The 24,021-nt window shown below is 51.3% G+C and overlaps 2 long non-coding RNA genes across 2 annotated transcripts in view; one reads left to right on the forward strand and one right to left on the reverse strand.

The window, feature by feature from the left end:
• Positions 1 to 4,101: 4,101 nt before the first annotated feature.
• Positions 4,102 to 12,367, reverse strand: LOC140409566 (uncharacterized). The gene is made up of 3 exons (XR_011940399.1): positions 12,124 to 12,367; positions 6,101 to 6,180; positions 4,102 to 5,154 (listed from the first exon to the last, which is right to left on the reverse strand). It is a non-coding gene; the product is annotated as an uncharacterized lncRNA (long non-coding RNA).
• Positions 12,368 to 12,556: 189 nt separating this feature from the next.
• Positions 12,557 to 24,021, forward strand: part of LOC140409567 (uncharacterized) — a 75,014-nt gene continuing 63,549 nt past the window's right edge. Inside the window, exons 1-2 of the long non-coding RNA XR_011940400.1 lie at positions 12,557 to 12,666; positions 13,605 to 13,791. This is a non-coding gene — a long non-coding RNA (uncharacterized lncRNA). The remainder of the gene's footprint in view (positions 12,667 to 13,604; positions 13,792 to 24,021) is intronic.

Consider the following 24,021-nt stretch of genomic DNA (forward strand, 5'->3'; position numbering starts at 1 on the left):
CCCACCTCCACTCCCTCCCTCACCCCCCACCCCCCTCCCACCTCCACTCCCTCCCTCACCCCCCCCCACCCCCCCCCCACCTCCACTCCCTCCCTCACCCTCTCCCCACCTCCACTCCCTCCCCACCTCCACTCCCTCCCTCACCCCCTCCCACCTCCACTCCGTCCCTCACCCTCTCCCACCTCCACTCCCTCCCTCACCCCCACTCACTTCCACTCCCTCCCTCACCCCTCCCCACCTCCACTCCCTCCCTTCCCCCTCCCACCTACACTCCCTCCCTTCCCCCTCCCACCTCCACTCCCTCCCTTCCCCCTCCCACCTCCACTCACTCCCTTCCCCCTCCCACCTCCACTCCCTCCCTCCCTCCCTCCCACCTCCACCCTTCCTCCCCCCTCCCACCTCCACTCCCTCCCTCCCCCCCACCTCCACCCTTCCTCCCCCCTCCCCGCCTCCACTCCCTCCCTCCCCCCACCCTCCACCTCCCTCCCTCCCCTCCCACCTCCACACCCTCCCTCACCCTCTCCCACCTCCACTCCCTCCCTCCCCCTCCCACCTCCACTCCCTCCCTCACCCCCTCCCACCTCCACTCCCTCCCTCCCCCTCCTACCTCCACTCCCTCCCCCTCTCCCACCTCCACCCCCTCCCTCCCCCTCTCCCACCTCCACCCCCTCCCTCCCCCTCTCCCACCTCCACCCCCTCCCTCCCCCTCTCTCACCTCCACCCCCTCCCTCCCCCTCCCACCTCCACTCCCTCCCTCACCCTCCTCCCACCTCCACTCCCTCCCTCACCCTCCTCCCACCTCCACCCCCTCCCTCCCCCCTCCCTCCCCCTCCCACCTCCACTCCCTCCTCCACTCCCTCCCCCTCCCACCTCCACTCCCTCCCTCACCCCCTCCCACCTCCCACCCTCCCTCCCCCTCCCACCTCCACTCCCTCCCTCACCCCCTCCCACCTCCACTCCCTCCCTCACCCCCTCCCACCTCCACTCCCTCCCTCACCCTCCTCCCACCTCCACCCCCTCCCTCCCCCCTCCCACCTCCACTCCCTCCTCCACTCCCTCCCTCTCCCACCTCCACTCCCTCCCTCACCCCCTCCCACCTCCACTCCCTCCCTCACCCCCTCCCACCTCCCCTTCCCCTCCCACCTCCACTCCCTCCCTCACCCCCTCCCACCTCCACTCCCTCCCTCACCCCCTCCCACCTCCACTCCCTCCCTCACCTCCTCCCACCTCCACTCCCTCCCTCACCCCCCCACCCCCTCCCACCTCCACTCCCTCCCTCACCCCCCCACCCCCTCCCACCTCCACTCCCTCCCTCACCCTCTCCCACCTCCACTCCCTCCCACCTCCACTCCCTCCCTCACCCCCTCCCACCTCCACTCCGTCCCTCACCCTCTCCCACCTCCACTCCCTCCCTCACCCCCACCCACTTCCACTCCCTCCCTCACCCTCCCACCTCCACCCCCTCCCTCCCCCCCTCCCACCTCCACACTCTCCCTCACCCCTCCCACCTCCACTCCCTCCCTCCCACCTCCACTCCCTCCCTCACCCCTCCCACCTCCACTCCCTCCCTCCCACCTCCACTCCCTCCCTCCCCCCACTCCCTCTCCCACCTCCACTCCCTCCCTTCCCCCTCCCACCCCCACTCCCTCCCTCACCCCCTCCCACCTCCACTCCCTCCCTTCCCCCTCCCACCTCCACTCCCTCCCTTCCCCCTCCCACCTCCACTCCCTCCCTTCCCCCTCCCACCTCCACTCCCTCCCTTCCCCCTCCCACCTCCACTCCCTCCCACCTCCACTCCCTCCCTTCCCCCTCCCCCTCCCACCTCCACTCCCTCCCTCCCTCCCACCTCCACTCCCTCCCTTCCCCCTCCCACCTCCAGTCCCTCCCTCCCCCCTCCACTCCCTCCCTCCCCCCTCCACTCCCTCCCTCCCCCCTCCCACCTCCACTCCCTCCCTTCCCCCTCCCACCTCCACTCCCTCCCTTCCCCCTCCCACCTCCGCTCCCTCCCTCCCCCCTCCCACCTCCGCTCCCTCCCTTCCCCCTCCGCTCCCTCCCTCACCCCCTCCCACCTCCACTCCCTCCCTTCCCCCTCCCACCTCCACTCCCTCCCTTCCCCCTCCCACCCTCCACTCCCTCCCTTCCCCCTCCCACCTCCACTCCCTCCCTTCCCCCTCCCACCTCCACTCCCTCCCTTCCCCCTCCCACCTCCACTCACTCCCTTCCCCCTCCCACCTCCACTCCCTCCCCACTCCCTCCCACCTCCACTCCCTTCCTCCCCCCTCCCACCTCCACTCCCTCCCTCCCCCCCACCTCCACTCCCCCTCCCCCTCCCCCCCCTCTCCACCTCCACCTCCCCTCCCCCTCCCTCCCCTCCCACCTCCACTCCCTCCCTCACCCCCTTCCACCTCCACTCCCTCCCTCCCCCTCCTACCTCCACTCCCTCCCCCTCTCCCACCTCCACCCCCTCCCTCCCCCTCTCCCACCTCCACCCCCTCCCTCCCCCCTCCACTCCCTCCCTCACCCTCCTCCCACCTCCACTCCCTCCCTCACCCTCCTCCCACCTCCACCCCCTCCCTCCCCCCTCCCACCTCCACTCCCTCCTCCACTCCCACCTCCACTCCCCCTCACCCCCTCCCACCTCCCACCCTCCCTCCCCCTCCCACCTCCACTCCCTCCCTCACCCCCTCCCACCTCCAGTCCCTCCCTCACCCCTCCTCCACCTCCACTCCCTCCCTCCCCCTCCACCCCCTCCCTCCCCCCTCCCACCTCCACTCCCCCTCCCTCCACTCCCCTCCCTCCTCCCACCCCCTCCCACCTCCCACCCTCCCTCCCCTCCCACCTCCACTCCCTCCTTCACCCCCTCCCACCTCCACTCCCTCCCTCACCCCCTCCCACCTCCACTCCCTCCCTCACCTCCTCCCACCTCCACTCCCTCCCTCACCCCCCCACCTCTCCCACCTCCACTCCCTCCCTCACCCCACCCTCACCTCCACTCCACTCCCTCTCCCACCTCCACTCCCTCCCTCACCCCTCTCCCACCTCCACTCCCTCCCACCTCCACTCCCTCCCTCACCCCCTCCCACCTCCACTCCCTCCCTCACCCTCTCCCACCTCCACTCCCTCCCTCACCCCCACCCACTTCCACTCCCTCCCTCACCCTCCCACCTCCACCCCCTCCCTCCCCCCCTCCCATCTCCACACCCTCCCTCCCCCCCCTCCCACCTCCACACTCTCCCTCACCACCCCCCCCCCCCCCCGCCCCGTTGGCCGCAGCATTCTCGGGGAAGCCGACCCGGGCTTCAGGAGCTCCGGAACAGTCCGCTCACCTCCTCACTGCTCAGCGCAGCCAGCATGACTGGCTGTCTACTTTACTTATCAGGTGTGAACGGCGAGGGTGTGAACTGGGGTCACGTCGTCGGGACTTCGGCGTATCCGGGCCGGAGAATAGCGGGGGTAGCGGAGAATCGCCATTTTGGGTGTCTCGGGCGATTCTCCGGCCTGCGCCGCGCAGAATTTCGACGGGGCCGTTCTCGCCGCTTGGGTGAATTGCGGGAGGGCGTCGGACTGGCGTCGCATGGAAAAATGGCATGCCTGGCAATTCTCCCAACCGGTGCGGGAGCGGAGAATCGCGCCCGAGAGATTTCAACTCGTTTAGAGAAGGAAATCCCCATTATATCTATCAAAAAGAATGACCTTATAAAGATGAACCAGAAAAACGTATGGAACTTAAGTATTGCTCAAATGTGAGGATATTAAAACTTCTCCTGCCACTTACCCTGCCTGGCAAGCTGTCCAAATTTCCATCACGTTTTGCCAATTTCCCACCCAGAAAGTGCTATAAAGTTGGCGTGCGTCGCTGTGAGCCCTTGGAACAAAAACATTCTGCACCTCATTTCTGCTGGAGCGGGTGAGTTTTGAACGGACACCAAAACTCAAAATGTAGTCACAGTTATTAGGCAGACTGAACAGCCAAATTACACTGAGCAGCAGCAGATACATGAATAAGTGTAGGATGAAGGATGAGTGTTAGCCAGGATGTTAACATAATGGGGGGGAACACAAAATGTTAGCCACCCTAAATGTGAGGTCTGCTTCACTCTGGGCAGTTCAGGAACCTGGGGCGGGATTCTCCGCCGGCGGGATTCTCCGCTTTGCCGGCGCCCGGGGGTTTCCCGACAGTGCCCCACAATGGGAAACCCCATTGACCGGCCGGCGTAACGGAGAATCCCGTTTGCTGATCGGGGCAGAAATGTGGAGCGGCTGGGTGGAGAATCCAGCCCCAGGCATTTTATTTGTTATAAAATGAGGGCACAATAATAGCACAAGATCGTCTGGCCTGTTTGGCACCTACTCCATCTCACTAGAGGGTAGGTTGAGTACCGGACTAATTTGATGTTGACCTTCTTGAGGTGAAAAAAAACACTTTTTTTATTCATTCAAGGTATTTGGTCATCACTGGCTAGGCCTGCATTTACTGTCCACCCCGAATTGCCCTTGAGAAGTTGGTGGTCAACTGCCTTCTTACAGTTGCTATGGTGTAGGAATACCCACAGTGCTGTTAGGGAGAGATTTCCAGGGTTTTGACCCAGTGATGTGAAGGAACGGCAATACATTTCCAAGTCAGGATGGTGAGTGACTTGGAGGGAAACCTCAATATGGTGGTGTTCCCTGCATCTGCTGCCCTTGTCTTTCTAAGTGAGGGAGGTCACAGGTTTGGAAGGTGCTGTCAAAGGAGTCTTGGTGAGTTGCTGCAGTGCATCTTGCAGATGGTACACATGGCTGCCGCTGTGTGTTTGTGGTGGAGAGAATGAATGTTTAAGGTGGTGGATGGGGTGAGAATCAAATGGGCTGCTTTGTCCTGGGTGATGTCGATCTTCTAGAGTGTTGCTGGAACTACATTCATCCAGGCACAGATTGTCTTGAAACAAATAAAGCAACAACAACATCTCCCAAAATACTGCAAACAGAAATAAAGTCGGCAGTCAGCAGTCTTAAACCAGAAATAATAACACATTGGGTACCCCTCATTCTTTTCCAAGGGTATGGCTAAAATAACTTTGCTGCCTTTGAGATCCACTCTTGTAGTGGTGTCCTTTGCGGTGCTCCATTATCCAGTACAGTTCTGTCACATGTTCACTACAGTCTGATGGAATGCTGCAGAGAAACAGAAAGGAGTCTGATTAGAAGTGACAAGTTACTGGAAGAAACAGACTGTGCAGACTCAAAACATCTAGAAACTTTCAGCAATGTCTTATTGTAACCACTTAATTCAGTTCTTGCCAACCACAGATCATGTGATTTTTCACTAAACTTGACCTGCCTTAAGATAACATCAATTATACAGTGCTTGAGTTTCCTGAAGAAATCTATGTAATAAGAGATGTGGCAGTCCTCAAGAGGACGGGCAATTGCTATAAGATGCCACTTGATTTAGTGAACCCTGACAATGTGCTAATATTTCCCAGGAGAAATTGGCCAGCCTTCCTAAGTCATGACGAATGATGCTGTCATCCACTGTCCCTTCCCGCTGGTTAATAGTCCCTCCCAAAGGGAGTTTGCATGAAGATGGATAGTATTTTCCCAATGGACCTGAAATACTGGCACACTATCAAATAAAACAAAACTCGTTTCACAACTCATACCAGTGATTTTCCAAAAGGGCTCAGCCACATAATTACAGTAAGAACAATCTATCAGCAGAAGATAGACAGTTTGCCTATTGTGCCAGGTTTACCTTTCTCATTAGAAAGTTTCCTGTGTCTGAAGTAACAATTGAGTTTTAACTTTAAAAAAAAACTTATGGTTAAGCAAGGCACAAGAAAGAAATCTAAACATTCTTGCCTCAAGTGTTTCTAATTAAAAGATTAAGGCCTGCATTTTGTCATTATATTTCTTACATGTGGAGAAGGACTGGGAGGAATGAATCCCAGTGGTTTAACATAATCCTGGATCAGCCCTCTACTTCTTATTCTTCTGGTTCCACCTTTTTTTAAACTGCTTCCCTATATTCAAACACTTAAAATTATTCCATTGCAAAAATTATTGTTCTGTAAATAAAAGAAATTCAAAAGGCAACGGGTTAACGTGCCTGCCTTATTACCTCATTTTTCACTGATGTTGACAGGGCAGCTGCTTATTGCAACAGGACACACCAGGAGATACCAAACTGCCAGGAACAGACTATGAAAACAGAAAGTAAATAGACAATAACAGATTAATAAGGGTCTGTCTGAGAAATACAAATACAACGTTTGCACCTGGGCTGCTTGCAGTTAAATTCATCATCTCTAGGTGAAGGGTTTGTTTTGTATATACATATATCTTCATCAGCAGTAGATGAACAGAAGTAGGCCAATTTGGTTTTAAATGTAGTTTGATTTACCTCAGGCAATGCCCCCATGTCGCTCACGAGACAAATCTGCAATTAAAGTCAAAATCTTCTGTTTTTGTTTAATGGAGCTGTCCCAAGGTTATTGGCTTTGAGTCTTGCTAAAATTAGAAATTAAATGATCTCCCTGCAGGGAATTGGTTTAACTGGTCTATAACAGTTGCAATGTTTTCCTTGTCCCATTCACAGCTATTTAGTGCTGCAAAGTCCTCCCCGGTCTGGGAAAAGGACCACGAACCGTCACGGGTGCCTTTCTGTGTGCCAGCAAACAAGAGATGGATCTTCGTGCGGTGAAGATGACAGACCCAGCGAGATCCAATGGGCGTCACCATTTATTCTTGCTATTGTATGTTTCAGCTTATTCTTTCATAAATGGGCCAATCTGCTTGAGATTGATTTCCAGAACCATAGTGGTCTCCATCTCTTTGAGAATCAAAGCTGTACATACATTTGAACAAAATGCAGTTAGGACAGTTTGATTTATAGGAGAAACCACTATTGCTGTAATATGTTGGCACAACATAATATAATGGATCATCGGTGGGTGACTGAATTAACCAAGTTAACTGAATATAAATCAGATCAATCATCTTTCCTTGCATTTGATCAGGAGCCCCAAGTAAGATTTCTCAATCTAACTCCCGGGCAGAACATGGCCTATGACTAATGCAAGTTATAATCTATCGTTAACTTGTACATAGATGATGTATAATTTGTAGTTCTGAAATGCTGCTTTTATGCCTTGAAAAAAGCTGTATATATAATTCTGCTTAAATTGATGGCACTCAATTGTTACCAAATGAGTATTCGGTATATATCATGACTTATATGTTTTTATGAATAGAAATTGCATGTATGCTGGGGGCAGGGTGGCACATTGCCATTGCGTGGAATGCTTCTTTTAACAGCCGTCCCAGCTCAATTATCGAGAAGTTGCTGGGGGCTCTATCTCCAATGAACTGACCCAATAGACACAGACATGTCAGGATGAAACATTAGTGGGATAAATGCCAGTCAGAACACGGAGTCTCAAAGATAATTGAACCAAATTGAACCTAATCATAAATGTATCCTAAGGTAAGTTACAGAATACAATCTTTAATCCCACATGTTAGTTACATATGATTACAGATGCTTTAAACAGATGTTATTTTGAGCTTGGAGACATGCATTCACAAGACTTTTTAAACATGTCACTGTCAAAGATAGCAAATGGTCACTAATGTTTCTGCTTCAACTTTTGTACAATCTGTGTCCACTGACAAAAATAATCTATTTTTGCTTCTGATGTATTGCCTTCTTTATTTGGAGTCAAAATCTCACTGGCATCCTTCCACCTACAATGGATGATGAACATGAAGCAAACAAACCATTTCAGATAGGGTGTCTTCATATAGTGCATCTTTGCTCACGTCTGAAGAGGTCAGTTGTCGAGAGGCAGGTTCCACCACAAGTGCTACACATAGCACAGTGGGCTAAGACAGCTGGCTTGTAATGCAGAGCAAGACCAGCAGCGTGGGTTCAATTCCTGTTCCAGCCTCCCCAAACAGGCTCCAAAATGTGGCGACTAGGGGCTTTTCACAGTAACTTCATTGAAGTTTACTTGTGACAATAAGCGATTATTATTTTATATTATTATGAAGCTACTGAGTGTCGTGGTTTGTTCTTTTCAGAGTTGGTGTCTATTGCAAAGCTGCTGTAGCCACATGGTTGTACACACCAACCCACACCTTTCTCTGTCACCAGCTAGTGACTCCCAGTTCTGATAATCAATGTCTATGGCCCTCATTTCATGCTTGCAAGCATTCTAGAAAGCAGAGCATTGGGCATCCCACTGGCTGTTTTGCTCTAGATTCCTCACCATGCGGAAAATCCTTGGGATGCGACCATCTTCAATCCTGCCCACGCCAGTGAAGCTGCCCCTGTTTGATGAGTGCTAACCTGGGCCACCCCTCTGGACACCCTCAGACCGCAGCTGTTTCATGGCGTGATCAAGCTCAATCAGTGGCCCACCAGGTGTTGGCACTCCTCAGAAGCGCTGCTCCACTGGAGAGGAAGCAGGGGATCAGCAGAGCTCAGTCCAAGCAAAGGCACCTGCACCATGGCCTTTGATCTGCCCCTCTCAGGAGAGAGACCTCACCAGTGACCCCCACCCCTCTGGATCACCAGCTGCCTCCTTCAGGTGAGACCAGCAGCGCTGACTGCCTCTGCCACCACCTCCCAAGGCACTGTTCAGGAGGGTGGGCTTGAGCCTGTGGCCCACTCTGGGGATAAGGATGTCCCTCTTCTCCTCATTGTTACCGAGCAGTGGATCCACTTCACAGTCCCGAAATCCCGCCGCTGGACTGGAAATTGTTTTTAATTCTCGCCGGCAGTGTGCTGATCTATTTGCATGTTCTGAATCATGGGATGAAGAGCGCCCCCCAATAGAAATGCAAATTGCATGTTATTCAGTCCTGGCTGCAACACTTCTGGTAGGATTCTCCATCCAGTGATGCCGGAATCGCGATCGGGCGTCAGCCAAAAATCAAGGTCAGTGTCAGGCGCCCAACGGAGCACCATGCCCCGGTGCTTCGATGCGGCATGAATGCATTCCATGCCCTGCAGTTGTGCTGCTGGCCGGGGTAGGGTGTCTGCCAGGGCTGGAGGGAGTAGTGGGGGGCGACCAGGAGAGGGCCATGGGTCCGGGGTGTCCCCAGGACTAGGATGTCTGGACACAGGCCACCATTGCTGCGGCCTGCAAGGCAGCCATCTGGCTGCACTGCTTTGACCCGTAAATGTGCAGAGCGCCACCGGCCGTATGGGTGCACCCCCCAAACTACCCACCTAGGAACCCTCAGACACCAGCCAGCCGATCAACAGGATGGGTATGCTCCAGCACAGCCAGTGACTCACCAGGTGCTGGCACACCCCAGTACAACCATCCGAGGCGCTGCAAAGCACACACCATATACTGGGTGCATGCACCGTGGCCTTTGGCACCAACCCTGGCATACTGCTCCTCTCAGGGCAGATGCCTGACCAGTGGCACTTTCAGCTAGCCCACCCTGAGTTTCCCTCTAGGAGGTTGGGGATGGGTTACAGGTGTGTGGGACGGAGCTGGTGCCATGGAGCTGGTGACTCACCCGAACCGCCATGAGGAGATCATGCAGCTTCTTACGGCACTGCTGTCCGGTCCTCGCGGTGGGGCCCCCGGCGCTCACAGCTTCTGCCACCTCGGCCCAGATCCAGTTAACATCGGCGGGTGACAGCCTCCTTTCCACTGAAGTGGAGGATCTCACTGACAGGTGTTTTACCATATGTTTCAATGAAATCAGCTCTCATTCTTCTAAACTCCAATGGACAGAGGCCCAACTGCTCCGATAACCCCCTTATTCCAGGAATCAGTTGAGTGAGCCTCCTCTGAATTGCGATTACATCCTTTTTCAAGTAAGGGGATCAAAACTGCAGACGGTACTCCAGGTGTGGTCTCTCCAGTGCCCTATAAAATTGTAATAAAATTTTCCTACAATTGCCTTCCTAATCATTTGTTGTTCCTGCATAGCAACATTTTATGATTCATACACCAGGATACCCAGATCCCTCTGCACTGCCAAGTTTTGCAACCTTTCTCCATTTATATAATATACGGCTTTTCTATTCTTCCTACCAAAGTGGATGAGTTCACATTTTCCCACATTATGGCCGCGATTCTCCGACCACCCACCGGGTTGGAGAATCGCCGGGGGCCGGCGTGAATCCCGACCCCGCTGTGTCCCGAATGCTCCGCCACCGGAGGTTCGGCGGGGGCGGGAATCGCGCCGGTTGGCGGAAATCAGGCAGGTCGGCAGGCCCACCCCCGGCGATTCTCCGGTCCGCGATGGGCCGAAGTCCCGCCGCTGTCAACCCACGCCAGCCGGCGTGGATTGAACCACCTTTCGAACGGCGGGACAAGGCGGCGCGGGCGGGCTCCGGGGTCCTGGGGGGGCACGGGGCGATCTGGCCCCGGGGGGTGCCCCCACAGTGGCCTGGCCCGCGATCGGGGCGCACCGATCCATGGGCGGGCCTGTGCCGTGGGGGCACTCTTTTCCTTTAGCCTTCGCCATGGTCTTCACTATGGCAGAGGCGGAAGAGACTCTCCCCACTGCGCATGCGCGGGGATGCTGTGAGCGGCCGCTGACGCTCCCGCGCATGCGTCGCCCGGCAAAGTAATTTCCGCGCCAGCTGGAGGGGTGGAAATCAGTCCGGCTCGGGCCTGCCCCTCAAGATGAGGGCTCGGCCCCTCAAGATGCGGAGAATTCCGCACCTTTGGGGCGGCGCGATGCCAACTGATTCGTGCCGTTTTTGGCACCGGTCGGCGGACATCGCGCCGATTGCGGAGTATCCTGCCCCTGATTCCATCCACCATTTTCTGCCCACTTACTTAAGCTATCCAAGTCGCTTTGTAAACTCTTTATGTCCTCACAATTTACTTTCCTACCTATCTTTGTGTCCTCAGCAAGTTTCCCAACCATACCTTTGGTTCTTTCATCCAGGTCACATATAGATTGTAAGCATTTGATGACCCAGCACTGATCCTTGTGACATTCCAGCTTACAAACCCCAAAATGACTCATTTATCTTTACCCTCTGATTCCTGTTTGCCAACCAATCCTCTATCCATGATAATGTTTTACCAGCTGCCCTATGAACTCTTATTTTGCATAGTAACCATTGGTGGCATTTTATCAGTCAAAGTACATCTACAGGTTCCCCTTTGTCCATGTTACTTATTACTTCCTCAAAGATCTCTAATAAATTGGGCAAACATGATTTCCTTTCATAAAGCCATGCTGATTCTGCCTAATTGCATCAAGATTGTTTAAGTGTCTCACTATAACCTCTTTAACTGTAGATTCTAGCATTTTCTCCTTGACACATGTTAGGCTAACTGGCCTGTAATTTTCTGCTTTCTGTCTCTTTCTTTTCTTGAATAGGGCAGTTACATTCGCTAATTTCGAATCTGGTGGCACCTTTCCAGCATCCAAGGAGTTTTGGAAAATTAAAACTAATGCATCTTCTATCTCCACAGCCACTTCTTTTAATCTTTAATAATCTTTATTGTCACAAGTAGGCTTACATTAACACTGCAATGAAGTTACTGTGAAAAGACCCTGGTTGCCACACTCCGGCGCCTGTTCGGGTATACAGAGGGAGAACTCAGAATGTCCAATCCACCTAACAGTCTTTCGGGACTTGTGGGAGGAAAACGGAGCACTCGGAGGAAACCCACGCAGACACGGGGAGAACGTGCAGATTCCGCACAGACAGTGACCCGAGCCGGGAATCGAACCTGGGACTCTGGAGCTGTGAAGCAACAGTGCTATCCACTGTGCTACCGTGCTGTCCTTTAGGATCCTAGGATAGAGTTCATCAGGTCCTGGTGACTTGTCAGCCTTTAATTCTAATATTTCCTCAATAATCTTTCTCTGGTGATTGTAGTTCCACTTTCCTTTTCACCTTTTAATTTACAAGTATTTCTCGAATGTTATTTATATATTTTCTACAGTGAAGTCAGACACAAAATATCCATTCTGCACTTCCTCCATTTCCTTATTTTCCATCATTAATTCCTCAGTCTCACCTTTTAGAGCAGTGTACTTCAACCTTTTTTTCCGGGGACCCATTTTTACCAACCGGCCAACCTTCGGGAGCCAACCCGGCCGATCTTCGCGACCCACACCGGCCGACCTGCGCGACCCACCATTTTCTCTTACCTTGTTTGCTGCTGACAAAAATGGAGGAAATGGTTTTGGGTCTCTTTGGCCCTTGTACACGCTCCTCCAATGGAACCTGTTGGGTGAAGGTGAAGCCTTCCGGTGTTGGAAAGAATGGAGTCTCCATCTGTCCAAAGTTCTGCATTTTTTTCCTGTAAAATTTTATCAAATAAATCCCCCACGAACTTGTAAAGAAAAAGAAAAATGAAATGAATAAAATAAATTAAAAAAGTAAAAATTAAATGAATAAAATAAATGAATAAAACCCCCCTGAACTTGTAAAACAAAAAGCTGCGACCATTTTTTAAAAAAAAGCGGCCGCACTGCGCATGCGCCCGCTGTGAATGTGCCCCGATGATCGGGCACGCATGCGCAATGCGGCCGTATTTGTTTTACATGATCACGGCCATTTTGAAGGCCGCTTGCAGCCGGCGTTATTAACAGCCGGCTGCTGCGGCTGTTGCGTGCAGATTTGCGCGATCAGGAGCGCAGCGACGGACGGCTCCGCGACCCTCCCGACACCCACCCGTGACCCACCCACAGGTCGCGCCCCCAAGTTTGACAATGCTTGTTTTAGAGGACCCATGCTGTTTAGTTACTCTTTTCCTTCTTAAGCACTTCTAGAAACTCTTGCTTTTTAAATATTTCCAGCTAGTATTCTTTCATACTCTAACCTCTCCCTCCTTATTAATTTTTTAGTAATTCTTTGCTGTTTTTAAAAATCCCATCTAATATTTTGATTTACCACTAATCTTCACAGAATTGTATGCTTTTTCCATTTGCTACTATCTTTAATTTCCCTAGTTAGCTCCAGTGGGTCCTTCATCTACTAGAATGTTCCTTTCTCACTGGAATGCATCTTTGTTGAATGTTATGAAATATCTCCTTAAATGTTTGCCATTGCATTTCGATTGGCCTATCTTAACCTAATTTCCCGGTTCATCTTAGTAAGCTTCATCTTCATCCTCTTGTACCTTTCTTTAAGTTTGAAACTCTAGTCTTAGACTTACTTCTCTTTTCCTCAAACTTGATGCAAAATTCAATCATGTTATGAACACAGGTTAATTTACTGTGAGGTAATTAATTAATCCTGTCTCATTGCACATTATCACGTCTAGAACAGCCTGTCCCCTGGTTGGCTCTAGAATGAACTGCTCAAGGACATTATCCTGAAATTCACCTTTGGGCCACCTTTACCAATTTGATTCATCCGATCTATATGTAAATTAAAATCACCTATAATTATTGCAATGCGTTTTTTAGAAGCCCTAATTATTTCTTCCTGTATACACCATCCTACAGTGTAGTTACTGTTAGGTGGCCGATAAACCACTCCTGCAAGTAACTTGTTCCCTTTCTATTTCTTCTCTCTACCTAAACTGATACTATAGCTTGATCTTCAGAAAGCCAATGGGTCAGGGAAGGTAATGATGGTCAGCAACGAGAACACCAACCTGACTCTCTCTCTTCATCCCTCGCAGGACTCCGATCGATATTGGAGTGGAACCAGTGGAGCTGGCCGTTCTACTAATAACTGTGCAGAAGGAGCACAGACTTCAGCAGCAACATGTGGCGGCAGCACAGAGGGAAGAGCCTGCAGAATGAGACCAGTAGACAGCAGGGTGGGTTCAGGGGCCAGATGCCACACCAGCTGTGCAGGGAGCTCATGTGAGAGTGAGGTTCAACCCTACATTCCTTTGTCCCTTTGCTCTAGAGGGAAATTAAGGGTTCACTAATTCATGCCTGAATCCTATCACTACGAATGAAACACGAGAGGGCCTAATTGTCTGACAGGTGAGGAGGGCCAGTGAGAACAACTGTGTCCCGATGGGGATAGGTGCCTTGCCACTGGGAGGAGGGTTAAGGTTAAGGTGGTGATCAACAATAATATTTAATTCAGTAACATATCCAAATTTTGCAAGTGACAATGTCCCCCAACTACTTGTGCCTGACTTCACCCATGCCCACGCTGTGCCCTTACAATTCCTTAGACTTGTGTACTCTCCCACCACGTCGAGATGTGTTCCCAGGATGCAGATCAGAGATGGAGGTGGCCTGCTGCCTTCCACTCCCTGTTACCTGAGATGCCCTTTGTGGGAGTCCTCTGGAGCAGTGTTTTTCAAACTTTCTTTTTCCGGGACTCACTTTTGCCAACCGGCCGACCTTCATGACACACGCCCCATTCGCTTACCTTTAATGCGAAAGAGGAGCCTGCTTGGTCCTCACGATCTCACTCAGGTTCACAGGAGGAGAGTGCAATGCGCCTAGCAGGGGCAGAGTTCAGCCGGTTCCTTTGTGCTGTCTTCACCTTTATGAGAATGAAAATCCAACCTCACACATGTAGGTCATCATGAACGGCAATAGCTACAAAATGTTTGTTTGGCTCAGCACTGAATATTCCTGTGGGATACTATTCCAGAATGCTGACGGCCTCATGGCATGCTTTTAATGTGCTATTGCAGGTCAGATACAGTAGTGTACTTTTTTCATTTGGAGACAACTGTAAGTTAATAACTGACTCTGGGGGCTCAATCTCACAAGGAATATGTCACCCGGTATCACTTCTTTTTCAAAATCTGAAAATTCTCTTCTCATTTGCCAGTAATTTCCTGCATATAACAGACATTGGCCTTGCATCCTTATTTGCATTGGCACAATTGGCAAAACCATATCTCATTAAATCATCTTTATACTGCTTTATTCCCAAGTTAAGTTTCTTCTTTAGGCTGTTAACTAGAGGAGCTCTGTCCAGAGCTAACACTAGCACTGTTCTGTCCTGCCCGGGACTGTCCTGAGCAGTTCTTTCCAGCAAATTCAGATGTGAGATCCTGGCCAGTAGGTACTCTGCCTAGTTGTGTCTCTGGCCATCTCTTTCTTGTAAGAAAATGATTCATCTTCACAGTCCTCTTGCCTTACATGCCAATAGCTAGAAAATGGAAGAAGCTCTCCTCGGTGATTTGGCACCAAAAGCACATGCAGGGCACATGACGTCAAGTGTAAATGCAAGGAGCGTGACCTGCTCACTGCTGCTGTTGCTTATGGTTGGAAGACTGCACACCACCTAATTTCTACAAAAGATATGGGGCGGGATTCTCAGTTCCCCGATGCCAATTTCGTAATTGGCGATCGGGCGGAGAATCAGGGGCAGCGCATGTTTTCGCATACTCTGCCACCTCCGAAACGGGGTCATCGAGGAACGCGCCGCAAGCCGTTGGAACGGCCTCAGGACGTCACCTGAAGACCATCCCCCGATGCTCCACCCTTGATGGGACATGTGGTCTCAGCTGTCAGGAACCCGGTGTGGTGGCTGCAGACTGTGCTGCTGGCTGGGGGGCTTCGGCGAGGACTGGGGGGACTAGTGGGGGGTGGCCAGGAGGTGGTGAGGGTGTGCCCAGGAGGATACCATCTGGCAGGTCGGGTCCGCGCATGGCCGGTGCCATGTTGTACGGCGCGACCGCTGTAGGTCGTCACCGTGCGCATGTGCGGCCACGGACCTGGCAATTCTCTGGCCATTTATTTTGTGAAGGCTGTGCATTTTACGTGGCGTGGCTGCTAGCCCCTCACCGGTCAGAGGATCGGTGCTGCGACGGTGCCGCTTTTTTTGACGTAAAACCACCACGGATCGTCCAGACTTTGCCTAAACATTGGAGAATCCAGCCCATAAGATCCTGAGAAGATAGTTACACCATCAGCAGCTTACCCATTATACCAGGTAGCAGAATAGGGTGTGCTGGGAGTTGAGGAGAAGCAGAAGGTAGGAGCACACAGTCCTTGGGGAAGCCCCTCACGCCACGTCGGGTTCCCGACTGCTGAGACCACACATCCCCCGCAAGGTCGGGAACTCTGCCCATCGGGGCTGGAGCATCGGGGAGGGCCTTCCGGTGATGTCCTGAGGCCGTCCCAATGGCGTGCGGCATGGTCCTCGATGACATCATTTTGGAGGGGCGGAGCACGTGAAAACAGGCGCTGCCCCCAATGCCATCGTAGAAAGGGATTCTGTGCTCGATCGCCGATTACGGAATCGGCTTCGGGGAACGGAGAATCCCACCCTATCTCCTTCTTCTAGACGGCAATATATACAGGCCCAACCTGTCCAACCTTTCCCATGATATAAATCCTCATCTCAGGCATCAGTCGAGTGAGCCTTCTCTGATCTGTTTCTAACACATTTATATCCTTTCATGAAAAAGGAGACCAAAACTAAACACAATACGTCAGAAGTGGTCCCTCCAAGGCCCTGTATATCTGTAGAAAAACATCACTACTTTTATATTCCATTCCACTTGCAATAAATGATAATATTCCATTTGTCTTCCTAATCACCTGTTGTAGCTGAATATTAATGTTTTGTGATTCATGTACCAGGGTACTCAGATCCCTCTGTGCCTCAGAGTTCCATAATCTCTCTCTATTTAAATAGTATATTGTTTTTCTATTCTTCCTGCCGAAGTGGAGAACCTCACATTTTCCCACGTCATACTCCAACCGCTAGTTATTTTTCCCACTTACTTAAGCTATCCATATCCCTTTGCGGGCTCCTTCCATCATGCGGGTGGGTTAGCTCAGTTGGCTGGCAGCTGGTTTGTGTTACCAGCAGCGTGGATTCAATTCCCGTATGGGCTGAGGTTATCTATGAAGGCCCCACCTTCTCAACCTCGCCTGAGGTGCGGTGACCCTCAGGTTAAATCATCACCATTCAGCTCTCTCTTAAAAGGGGAGAGCATGGTAGCACGGTGGCGCAGTGGGTTAGCCCTGATGCCTCACGGCGCCGAGGTCCCAGGTTCGATCCCGGCTCTGGGTCACTGTCTGCGTGGATTGTGCACATTCTCCCCGTGTTTGCGTGGCTTTCGCCCCCACAACCCAAAGATATGCAGGGTAGATGGATTGGCCACGTTAAATTGCCCCTTAATTGGAAAAAATGAATTGGGTACTCTAAATTTAAAAAATAAATAAATAAAAGGGGAGAGCAGCCTATGGTCCTCAGGGACTACAGTGACTTTCACATAGAACATAGAGCAGTACAGGCCCTTCGGCCCACGATGTTGTGCCGACCATTTATCCTAATCTAAGATCAACCTAACCTACACCCCTTCAATTTACTGCTGCCCATGTGCCTGTCCAAGAGTCGCTTAAATGTCCCTAATGACTCTGACTCCACCACCTCCGCTGGCAGTGCATTCCATGCATACATCACTATCTGTGTAAAGAACCTACCTTTGACATCTCCCCTATACCTTCCTCCAATCACCTTAAAACTATGTCCCCTCGTGACAGCCATTTCCGCCCTGTGGAAAAGTCTCGGGCTATCCACTCTATCCATGCCTCTCATCACCTTGTACACATACACTTCATAATTTGCTTTTCTACCTACCTTTGGTTCATCAACAAATTTGGAAACCATACATTTGGTCCCTTTATCCATAAATTGTAAACAGTGAAAATAGCACTGACCCCTGTGGAACTCCACTCGTCACATTTTGCTAACTCAAAAATGATCTATTTATGTCTGTTAGCTAACAAATCCTCGGTCTGCACTAATATGCCTACACCATGATCTCTTATTTTCCACTGTAACCTTAGATGTGACACCTTATCAAATACCTTCTGGAAATCTAAGTACAGCACATCCACTGGTTCCTTTTGATCCATGTTTTTAAAAATAAATTTAGAGTACCCAATTCATTTTTTCCAATTAAGGGGCAATTTAGCGTGGCCAATCCACCTACCCTGCACATCTTTGGGTAGTGGGGGTGAAACCCACGCAGACATAGGGAGAATGTGCAAACTCCACACGGACAGTGCCCCAGAGTCAGGATCGAACCTGGGACCTCAGCGCCGTGAGGCAGCAGGGCTAACCCACTGCGCCACCGTGCTGCTTGATTGTTACTTCCTCAAAGAAGACCAATAAATTAGTCAAACAGGATTTCCATTTCCCGAAACCATGTTGATTCTGCTTGACTGCACCAAGGTTTTTCTAAGTACTCTGCAATAACCTCCTTAAAAATGGATTTCGGGGTGGCATGTGGTGCAGTGGTTAGCACTGGGACTGTGGTGCTGAGGACCCGTGTTCGAATCCCGGCCCTGGGTCACTGTCCGTGTGGAGTTTGCACATTCTATCCTCCACAGTGAGGACAAATGCAAAATATCTGTTCAGTTCATTTATCATTTTCTTATTTTCTGTTATTAATTCCCCATTCTCCCGCTCTATAGGACAAACAATCACTTTACTTACTGTTTTTCTTTTCAAAAAGCTGTAGAAATTCTAATTATCTGTTTTTATATTTCTAGCTAGCTTTCTCTCGTACTCCTTTCTCCCTCCTCATTAATCTTTTACTTATTCTTTGCTGTTCTTTACATTCAGACCAATCTTCTGACTTACCATTCACCATTACGGAATTATATGCGACGGGCAGCATCTCCGTCCAGCGATGCTGGAATCAGGAAATGCGATCAACGGAGAATCACGCGTCAGCTGGAAATCGAGGCCGGTGCTGGGCACCCAAAGGAATGCCATGCCCCGGTGCCTTGACAATGGTGTGAATGTGTTCCACGCTGCATGCTGACGTGGGCACGCAAATTGTACAGTAAAGACCTTTGCCATGCCATTAACGGGCCCGACCTGGCATTCTCTGGGCCTCCCATGATGCTCCACCTCCGCCAGGCAGAATTACCGATAGTGAGGTTCACTTGTGGTATCGAAAATCCAGAACCAGGCGTCATGGGGCTGAGGGAGAAGGGTTACGAAAAGTGTCCAACATCGCTATAGTGTGCTGACATTTGTGCTGCTGGCCGGTGGGAGTAGCAGGGGGTGGCCAGGAGGTGGGCCGTGGGGTTAGGGTGCCCGGGCATGGACCACCATTACCGCAGCCTGCAAGGCAGCCATCCAGCACTGCAAGCCACTGAATGCCCACTGTGAACTTAGAGCCATGGGTATTACGGGTGCCTCCTTAGGCCATCCCTCTCAGTACTATCTGGCCCCAGCCGATCCATAAACAGGATTGGCATGCTCCAGCACAACCAGTGCCATCTTCATGGCTGGGATGAGGGTGTGTGGGGAGTGGAGTGCTTATATACAGCTTCTACTTGTCAGGCTCTCCAGTTCCGATCCCGACCCCATCGTATTACAGGCCTGCATGCATTGGAATTCCACTAGTTGCATGTGGTGCTGGTGCTCTGGGACCAGCACGCTTTCGGAGCCGTAGAACACTCGTGATTCAGTCCCAGCGTCAGCACTTAGTATCGCAAATGGAGAATCCAGCCCTCTATCTTTCAATTTGATATTTAACTTCTTTAGTTAGACATGCATGGTGCATCCTTCTCTTAGAGCCTTTCTTTATCACTGGAATGTAACTTTTCGAAGCGTTCTGAAATACCTCCTTTAATGTCTGTCAGTGCATCAATACTGACCTATTCCTTAACCAAATGTTCACTTTAGCCAGCTCTGCCTTCATGCCATCATAATTTCCCTTGTTTAAGTTGAAAACCCTAGTCATAGTTCCATTCTTATCTCCCTCATACTGAATGTGAAATTCGATCATTTTATTATCACTGCTACCAAGAGGTGCCTTCACTATGCGGTCATTAATTAATCCTGTCTGATTGCACATTACCAGTTCTAGTCTGCCCTCTGGTTAGCTGGAGAACGTGCTGCTCCACGAAACTGCTTGAGGGCATGAGCTCCATAGTACAGGGCTCCAATTGCATGGTGCAGGCACTATGGGAATCCACGAGTGTCAGCGCCAGAGGACGGTGGGGCTTCTGCGTTTCACTCCAGCTGCCCCTCTATCCCAATAAGGTGCACAGGGGCCCCCAGGATGCCAAAGGGAAGAGGATTGGCAGGAGGGCAGCCCAGGGCCTTCCCTCAGGGAGACCCTGGGTGTGTCCACCCCATCTGACAACCCTCCATGTGAGCGACTTACCATACAGCTTCTCCCCTTTGTCCTCACAGTGCAGCCCGAGTGTGGGGTTCTACTCACAGTACAGTTGTCCTCCCCCAAAGCCGAGGATCTTCATGCCTCATGTGATAGCGATGCAACCCATTTCTGAGTCCCCCACTCTGCCCTTGCAGCCTGGCTTCTCATGGACCCCCACCCAGGAACCGTTCAGTTGCTCCTGGTGCTGACCTTCAGTATTCACTTCCTCCCATCCACTTTCCAGTTCCCACTAAAGATGGGCACTCCCTCAGTGGTGATTTGGCCACAAGGCCAGTAAGGAAGACACAGCGAACGAAGCCTGCATGCCAGCCTCCAGATCCCCTTAGAGCAAGGGGCTCCCTGAAATGAAGGGAAGGTAAGGCCTGCTAGCGAGCCCTCTCCCTGAGATTGAGAGATTGAACCCCAGCCCCCACCCCAATAACCCCCTCGGAGGTGAGGCCGCCAGGTTCACTCTTTTATAGACCTGTTGTAAATGGCACCGGCGAGACGTCACACCAGCGCCTGGTGAATATTCAGTGAGGGGAAAAGGTCTGGAGAGAGCGCTCACCAATGACTTCCTAATGTATTACAATGAAGTTTCCGGGCTCCTGTGGCATGTTCACGTTACCCCACCAGTGAGGAAAAATGATAGTTACAAATCCCGATCTCACCGGGGAGAATCACGTTTTCCGATTCTCTCCGGATTTTAAACTCCCGCTGCCGTTCTCACTGACGGCTATTGCAGGTTAAAAATCACCCCCTTTGTAATAGAAACATTTAAAAAATGTAACAACTTCAATCAGGCTATCTGACCATTTAAATAATGCTGCTTCAGGGTGCAACTTGTTGCTTCACACTTATTTTTGCACTACTAAACAACACAAGTGCTACCTGGATATGCATTGTTTGAATTTGGTGGTGTCAGCTGCTGGCTGTGTGATCAGGATAATGCCAAATCAATTCTGCATGTATCCATACCCTTGGAGAATGGTGCACAGTTTGCAGAGGTAGCAGCCAGCTGTTACACAGCCTTTCCCTGGGAAACTCAGGCCTTTAGCCGTGCTACGCAAATACATTTCATGCCCATTGAATTCAGTTTCACAAATTGCCATGATGGGATTTAAGCGCAAGACTTTCCTGGTCCAGTACCAAAATCACAACAGTGCTATATCCCTGCAGCAACAAATAATAATAATCGTTATTGTCACAAGTAGGCTTACATTAACACTGCAATGAAGTTACTGTGAAAATCCCCGAGTTGCCACACTCCGGCGCCTGTTCGGGTACACAGAGGGAGAATTCAGAATGTCCAATTCACCTAACAAGCACATCTTTCGGGACTTGTGGGAGGAAACCGGAGCACCTGGAAGAAACCCACGCAGACACAGGAAGAATGTGCAGACTCCACACAGACAGTGACCCAAGCCTGGAATCGAACCTGGCACCCTGGGGCTGTGAAGCAACAGTGCTATCCACTGTGCTACCATGCCACCCTGACATTTAGGTGGAGATGCTGGCGTTGGACTGGGGTGAGCACAGTAAGAAGTCTTACAACACCAGATTAAAGTCCAACAGGTTTGTTTCGATGTCACTAGCTTTCGGAGCGCTGCTCCTTCCTCAGGTGAATGAAGAGGTATGTTCCAGAAACATATATATAGACAGATTCAAAGATGCCAGACAATGCTTGGAACGCGAGCATTAGCAGGTGATTAAATCTTTACAGATCCAGAGATGGGGTAACCCCAGGTTAAAGAGGTGTGAATTGTCTCAAGCCAGGACAGTTGGTAGGGGGATGAATGTAATGCGACATGAATCCCAGGTCCCTGTTGAGGCCGCACTCATGTGTGCGGAACTTGGCTATAAGCTTCTGCTCGGCGATTCTGCGTTGTCGCGCGTCCTGAAGGCCGCCTTGGAGAACGCTAACCCGTAGATCAGAGGCTGAATGCCCTTGACTGCTGAAGTGTTCCCCGACTGGAAGGGAACATTCCTGCCTGGTGATTGTCGCGCGATGTCCATTCATTCATTGTCGCAGCGTCTGCATGGTCTCGCCAACGTACCACGCTTCGGGACATCCTTTCCTGCAGCGTATGAGGGAGACAACGTTGGCCGAGTCACACGAGTATGTACCGCGTACCTGGTGGGTGGTGTTCTCACGTGTAATGGTGGTATCCATGTCGATGATCTGGCACGTCTTGCAGAGATTGCCATGGCAGGGTTGTGTGGTGTCGTGGTCACTGTTCTGAAGGCTGGGTAGTTTGCTGCAAACAATGGTTTGTTTGAGTTGCACGGTTGTTTGAAGACAAGTAGTGGGGGTGTGGGGATGACCTTGGCAAGATGTTCATCTTCATCGATGACGTGTTGAAGGCTGTGAAGAAGATGTTGTAGTTTCTCCGCTCCGGGAAAGTACTGGACGACGAAGGGTATTCTGGCGGTTGTGTCCCATGTTTGTCTCCTGAGGAGGTCGGTGCGGTTTTTTGCTGTGGCGCGTTGGAACTGTCGATCAATGAGTCGAGCGCCATATCCCATTTGTACAAAGGCATCTTTCAACGTCTGTAGATGTCTGTTACGCTCCTCCTCATATGAGCAGATCCTATGTATACGGAGAGCTTGTCCATAGAAGATGGATTCTTTAATGTGTTTCGGGTGGAAGCTGGAGAAGTGGAGCATCGTGAGGTTATCTGTGGGTTTGCGGTAAAGCAAAGTGCTGAGGTGACCGTCCTTGAAGGAGACGAGTGTGTCCAAGAATGCAGCTGATTTTGGAGAGTAGTCCATGGTGAGTCTGATGGTCGGATGGAACTTATTGATGTCATCGTGTAGTCGTTTCAGTGATTCTTCGCCGTAGGTCCAAAGGAAAAAAATGTCATTGATGTATCTGGTGTATAACATCGGTTGAAGGTCCTGTGCGGTGAGTAGGTCTTGTTCAAACTTGTGCATGAAGATGTTGGCCAACTTGTGCCACTCAGGCACTTGACAGGCCAGCAGTGCGGCCAATGAGAGGTCAGCAGCTCTTCCCTACTCATCAGTGCCACCAGGGAGGCGGTGGCTGCTATGAGAGTGACATTGACCCGAGGTCTTGGACTGAGGAGGAACCCAGGCACAGGTGAGTGATGGTAGGAAGGGGGTCTCAGGAAGTGTATCACAGTGGATGGGTGTTGGGGGTTGGCAGTAAGGAGGTGGCGGTTGGCTTTCAGTGAAGCCCCCCCCTCCCAAATGCTGGGTTCCTCATCAGATGGTACAGATGCCTTTGAATGAGGCCCCCCCTCAACCCCCACCGTTGCTCCAAGAGCCTGCAAGCAAACATGCTAGGGTTAGCTTGTTGTACTCCAGCATGTTGAGCTCCCAACTGGCTCTGGGTTAACATCAGCAGTGGCAGGATCATGCCATTAAATGGGCATTGATTGGCTTCAGTTGGCGGCGGGATGAGTAGCCCTTCCATGGGCCTTCGCACAACGGATTTAAGCAGGTCCCCACTTGCCACCCTCCCACCTGATTAAATGCCTCCTCGCCACCAAACTCACCAGCGGGGAGGGCATAAGATTCTGCCCAACATATCCCAAGCTGAAAGAGGAGGAAGTAGTCGAGTTATGAAGTGAAGATTAAAAAAGCAAGTTTCCAGGAAACGCTTCGAAATTTGCGAGCCATAACAAGGCAGAGGAATTTGACAAGTAGGCCCCAAAGTGTACAGCTGAAATGGCAAAAGACAATCCAGCTATCTTGCAGTCATTCTTGGGATGTGGGCTTTGCTGGTTCGACCAGCTTTTATTGCCCATCCCTAAATACCCTTGAGAAGGTGATGATGAGCTGCCTTCTTGAATCGCTGCAGTACATGTGGTGTAGGTACATCCACAGTGCTGTTAGGGAGTTAGTTCCAGGATTCTAACCCAGCGACAGTTAGGAAATTACATTTTTCCAAGTCAGGATGGTGAGTGACTTGGAGGGGAACCTCCAGGTGGTGGAGTCCCCATGTGTCTGCTGCCCTTGTCCT

This window comes from Scyliorhinus torazame, chromosome 3, assembly GCF_047496885.1.
Source record: "Scyliorhinus torazame isolate Kashiwa2021f chromosome 3, sScyTor2.1, whole genome shotgun sequence".
NCBI classification, from domain to species: Eukaryota; Metazoa; Chordata; class Chondrichthyes; order Carcharhiniformes; family Scyliorhinidae; genus Scyliorhinus; species Scyliorhinus torazame.